A 6,452-nucleotide genomic window follows, 5' to 3' on the forward strand; every position below is an offset into this window, starting at 1 on the left:
TACAAAGCGTCATTCTTGTACCTCCATTCTTCCCTCTATCCTTCCATTGCCTTAATTCCCCTCATCCTTCCATCTCCACCCCTCCCTCCATCTTTCTATTCCTGTACATAGTTCCATAGTTTCATCTCCATTCCACCCTCCATCCTTCCATCCTTGTACAGAGCTCCATGCTTTCATCTCCACACTTCCCCTCATCCTTCCATTTTGAACCCTCCTTCTACACCTACAGAACTTGTTCCTTCCATTGCTATACCTCCTTCCATCCTTCCATACCTGTACCTCCTTCCATTTCCATCTTTCCTTCCATACCTGTACCTTCTTCCTTTTCCATCTTTCCTTCCATCCCTCCCACTTTCTTCTTCCCATCTCCACCTCTTCCTCCTTCCTTCAATCTATTTACAGAGCCCCATCCTTTCATCTCCATTCCTCTCTCCATCCTATTATCTTCATCATCATTCCATACTTGGTCAAAGTTCCATCCTTTCATCTCTGTGTATATTTCTATCCTTCCATTCATGTACAGCAGTCCTTCACCCCCAACTCCAACCTCCCCTACTTTCACCTCTGAGAATAGCTCTGTCCTTCCTCCAGCTTTCTCCTACTCCTTCCATTCCTGTGTATAGGTTCTTTATTTCATCTACTGGCCTCCCTCCTTTCATCTCTGTAAATTCTCTGGATGAATCCCTTTCCTTTTAGTTGTGTGCAAATCAGCGTCCAACTCTATTCGCCCCTGGCTTCCATCTTGCTCTGGCTTAGGCCTTTTAATTTCTTCCATCTTTTGGTCTTTCCACCAAATCCAGGCACCCTTCTATCTGTGTATAGAGTTCTAGCCTTCCATCTCCACCCTTTCCTTCCTCCGATGTTTCTATATAGCTCCATACTTCCATCTCTAGCCTTTCCTCCCTCCTTCCATATCTGTATATACTCTAGCTCCATCTTTCCATCTCTGTCCATCTTTAATCTCTCCTGCCTATTTTAGTCTCTTCCATTTCCTGACTGTATGTCAGTCCTTCCATCTATCTCAATCACTCTTTTCCTCCAACTCTACCCTTTTGCCTTTATCCTTACATCTTCATCTCCAACCCCAGTTCCTTACCTCCAACCCCTTATTCTTCAAGCCCATCCTTTTATCTTCACCTCTTCACTTTTTCATAATCATCCTCTATCTCAAATTTTCACTTTTTTATCTCCATCCCCCCTTCTTTATCTTAAATCTTCTCTTTTTTTAGCTCCATACTTTTGATTTCATCCCCTTCTTCTTTATCACTGTGTCTTTTCCTTCTTCATCTTAATCTTTCTGTCTCCAGCCTTCTATCTCTACCCTTTAGCTTCTCATCTCCATCCTTCTATCTGCATCTTCAACAACTGCATTTTCAATCTTTTATTACAACCCTCAAGTTCTTTATCTCCCTCCTATCTGCCATCTCCTTTTTCTTCATCTCCATCCTTCTATCAGAATCCTTAGTTATCAATTTACATCCAACATGGTCCATGCCACTTCTTCATGTCCAACCTTCCATCTCTATCCCCCACATCTTCCTCTCCATCTGTCCATGTCTGCCCCCTGCTTCTTCATCTCCATTCTTATATCTCCTTGACTTTTTTAATCTTTTTTCTATTTCCATCCTCTTCTTATTTATCTATTTCCATTCTTCTACCTCAAACTCCCACCTCTTCATATTTTTCTTATTTCTCCATTCCTACTTTTCCATCTAAATCCTTCTGTCTCCATTCCTCTCTTCCTCTATCTGTATCTCTTATTTTCCTCCTAATCTATCTTTTTATCTCCATCCCTCTCTTCCTCCATCTATCTGTATATATACATATTTTCTTCCAAATTCATACTTCTATTTCCATCTCCTACTTTTTTATCTACAGCTTTCTATATCCACCCCCTCTCCTCCGGCATTCTTCTATATGTATACCACCATTCCTCTATCTCTATTCCTCTTTCTCTATTCCTTTCTCTATTTTTTCCATCCTTCTATAAGTGATCTTTTTCCCTGCAACACTCTTTTGTTACATTCAGGTTTTGTATCCTTATCTTTATCAACCTTCTCTATGCTGTTTATCATTCCATCTCTTCTTGGTACATTATCCTTCTCTATACATCTTCTCTTTATTGCCATTATCATATCTTTCATTCATATCCCTGTCTGCCAGTCCCTTCTGTCCCCCAGTCCCTCTTATCATTGCTATATTTTATTATAACTTCTCTCTCTCCCTATTTATATATATTTATCATTATTCCATTTGATTTATTCTCCTTCCTCATTCCATTTGTGTGTTTATGATCCTGCAACCCTTTACATTCTCATAACCTTCTTTTACTGCCAGTATCTGCCATCACCTCTATATTTGTGTCACATTAGTTTTGTTGCCTCTCTAGTCTTTGTATATCATCCTTTTCCTCATCTTTCTTTATAGATATATTACTTACCACCAGCATCCAACCAGCTGGATTGTTTGCTTGTAATTCATGTACTGTATGTCTTTCCAAATGCCTGCATTGCTTTATCACACTGCTTCTGTTATTATATTATTTGCTTTTATGCTGTCCATGCATGTGTAAGTAGAGGAAAAATGGGTTGGGGGGGGGGCATTTGTTCCTGGGTCAGTACCAATAAGATATTTGCTGCTGGTAGCTTGAAGTGGAGATGCTTCACCATTCAAAAATTGATCAGAGAAGGACTGACAGCCTGCACACACATGCTGGGCATTATATTGTTACTAAATAACAAGCTACAGTGGGGAAAAAAAGTATTTAGTCAGCCACCAATTGTGCAAGTTCTCCCACTTAAAAAGATGAGAGAGGCCTGTAATTGGCATCATAGGTAGACCTCAACTATGAGAGACAAAATGAGAAAAAAAATCCAGACAATCACATTGGCTGATTTGGAAAGAATTTATTTGCAAATTATGGTGGAAAATAAGTATTTGGTCAATATCAAAAGTTCATCTCAATACTTTGTTATATATCCTTTGTTGGCAATGACAGAGGTCAAACGTTTCCTGTAAGTCTTCACAAGGTTGGCACACACTGTTGCTGGTATGTTGGCCCATTCCTCCATGCAGATCTCCTCTAGAGCAGTGATGTTTTGGGGCTGTCGCTGGGCAACCCAGACATTAAACTCCCTCCAAAGGTTTTCTATGGGGTTGAGATCTGGAAACTGGCTAGGCCACTCCAGGACCTTGAAATGCTTCTTACAAAGCCACTCCTTCGTTGCCCGGGCGGTATGTTTGGGATCATTGTCATGTTGGAAGACCCAGCCACGTTTCATCTTCAATGCCCTTGCTGATGGAAGGAGGTTTGCACTCAAAATCACACGATACATGGCCCCATTCATTCTGTCCTGTACATGGATTAGTTGTCCTGGTCCCTTTACGGAGAAACAGCCCCAAAGCATGATGTTGCCACCCCCATGCTTCACAGTAAGTATGGTGTTCTTTGGATGCAAGTCAGCATTCTCTCTCCTCCAAACATGACGAGTTGTGTTTCTACCAAACAGTTCTATTTTGGTTTCATCTGACCATATGACATTCTCCCAATCCTCTTCTGGATCATCCAAATGCTCTCTAGCAAATTTCAGACGGGCCAGGACATGTACTGGCTTAAACAGGGGGACACGTCTGGCACTGAAGGATCTGAGTAGTGTGTTACTTATGGTAGCCTTTGTTACGTTGATCCCAGCTCTCTGCAGGTCATTCACTAGGTCCCCCTGTGTGGTCCTGGGATTTTTCCTCACCGTTCTTGTGATCATTTTGACCCCACGGGGTGAGATCTTGCGTGGAGCCCCAGATCGAGGGAGATTATCAGTGGTCTTGTATGTCTTCCATTTTCTAATTATTGCTCCCACAGTTGATTTGTTCACACCAAGCTGCTTGCCTATTGCAGATTCAGTCTACCCAGCCTGGTGCAGGTCTACAATTTTGTTTCTGGTGTCCTTCGACAGCTCTTTGGTCTTTACCATAGTGGAGTTTGGAGTGTGACTGTTTGAGGTTGTGGACAGGTGTCTTTTATACTGATAACAAGTTCAAACAGGTGCCATTGATACAGGTAATGAGTGCAGGACAGAGGAGCCTCTTAAAGAAGAAGGTACAGATCTGTGAGAGCCATAAATCTTGCTTGTTTGTAGGTGACCAAATACTTATTTTCCACCATAATTTGCAAATAAATTCTTTCCAAATCAGCCAATGTGATTGTCTGGATTTTTTTTCTCATTTTGTCTCTCATAGTTGAGGTCTACCTATGATGCCAATTACAGGCCTCTCTCATCTTTTTAAGTGGGAGAACTTGCACAATTGGTGGCTGACTAAATACTTTTTTGCCCCACTGTATATAGTGAGCGCTCAGAATGTGAAGCAGCTATTGCACTAAAGGTGACCATAACACCTCCATAATAACATCAAAATTCAAAGAAGTACAGCGCTTAAGATAAGTTCCATCAATAAATATATAAAAGTTCAATGAATAGCAATAGACCCTAATAAGGTAGGTATCTCAGTACTTCAAATGCTGGCATAAACAGCATCAATAAATATATAAAAGTTCCATCAATAAATATATAAAAGTTCAATGAATAGCAATAGACCCTAATAAGGTAGGTATCTCAGTACTTCAAATGCTGGCATAAACAGCCGACCAAAATAGCAGAAATGCGCACTCACTGGAAGCGCATATTAACAGCGCATGTAGTAATAAATGATAGGTGGTGGGCTGCCCATCTGATCATCAAGACTTGGAGAGTAGTGAGATTCTGCCTGGTCCAGAGGTCCCCCTTAGCATGAACAGGTATTCTGCTTTGGAAAGGGCTCCCTTCTCTGGATACTGGATATCACAGGGATTTTCTGCAGATGTAATAGCTCGCATAGGAGCTCAAAGAACAGGTGCCCAATAGTGTAGTATTTCAGGAAAAATTTATTGAAGCATAAAACAAACAAAGGGCAGTATGCATCATATATCAGTTACAAAAAATTGCAATACTGACCCCTTTAAAGATGGCCGCCGAGCCTCTTCGTGACTCCAGTGGCATAAAACGTCACGCTCTGTACAGCTCCTCCTTCCTAAGGCCTTTCGTGCTAAAAGCACATCATCAGAGGGGAGGCTTGATCAGAGAAGGACTGACAGCCTGCACACACATACTGGGCATTATATTGTTACTGGCTTCCTGTTCAGACCTTCAATTGCAGGACTTGCAGCCTCCTTTGCCACTCAGAGATGTCATGTGACCAAATTATTTCTTTTGGCAGCATCCTCCTTTCACCAAGCCCGCCAATCAATACAGCACCATGGTATACTTTCCTGATCCTATAGAAATCTGTCATTGCCATGAAAAAGCTGGTTGGTTGTATTTGCCCCCACAAGTCAAAGGTCAGTCCACGTACTTTTCTGTTTCACTGCAACAAGGAAAACAGGAAACTTTATTCAGAGGAAAGACATAGAACCTACCATAGATGCAGCTGTAAACTTATAAATACTGCCATCTAATGGTTGAATATATATATTGAATATTGATGTAGTTGTTGCACATAATACAGGAACACTGTATTCCAAAACCCTCATTCAACAACTGCTCCTTATATTAGTCTCACTTCGGATCTTAGTTCTATAAATCTGTTTCTTGTAGGTTGGAAGTCTTTGCATCTCATTCCATGAATCTGGCTCTGGTTTTAATGCTAAGCAAGCAAAATAGGACAGAGGTTTGGCTGGGATGCCTTTATTGCTTCTGGTGGATTTCCTGATTGAAGCCTCTAGTGGCCTGGTTTCTTCTCTTGCAGTATTTTGATTGTCTACATAAATTTCTATTTCTGTGTCACTTTGTTGCATATCTTCAAGTGACACTGATGTGGAATTTAATTTACATTGTTTGTGTTTTGGTGTGGAATTCTGTATTCCTATTGAAATTCACTGTACCCTACAAGTACATCTTCATTTGCATAAGAATCCTATTGTGTACATTTTTCTTTTGGGATGTGCACATAGGCTTTGCTTCCAAAAATCTTTAGATGGTTAAAATTTGGGATCTTTCCATTCCAGAGTTCATATGGAGTTTTCTCAGTTGATTTTTCTGGTAGCGATTTTGGAGATAGCATGTGGTCACAATTGCCTCCCCCCAGTATGTGGTTGGCATATCTGCATCAAACAGCATGGTTCTTCCACTCTCACATAGAGTGCGGTTCATTCTTTCTGCAACCCTCTTTTGTTCTGGGTTGTATGGTACAGTAGTTTGAAATATTATGCCATGCTTTCTGAGAACTGCTTGTGTCTTAACACCTATATATTCAGTTCCATTTTCTGTGCACAATACACTTGGCATTTTGCCCAATTTGTTGCTTACTTGAGCCAAATATTGTTCATGTTTCTTTTGAATTTTTCTATTGGACAACAAAGATCTGAATGAATTAAGTCCAGAGATTTTTTTTAGTTCTGCTGTTACTCTGCTTTGGAAAGG

The sequence above is a fragment of the Staurois parvus genome, unplaced genomic scaffold (assembly GCF_062004578.1).
Source record: "Staurois parvus isolate SC_StPar_1 unplaced genomic scaffold, SC_StPar_1.0 ptg000249l, whole genome shotgun sequence".
Taxonomy (NCBI): domain Eukaryota; kingdom Metazoa; phylum Chordata; class Amphibia; order Anura; family Ranidae; genus Staurois; species Staurois parvus.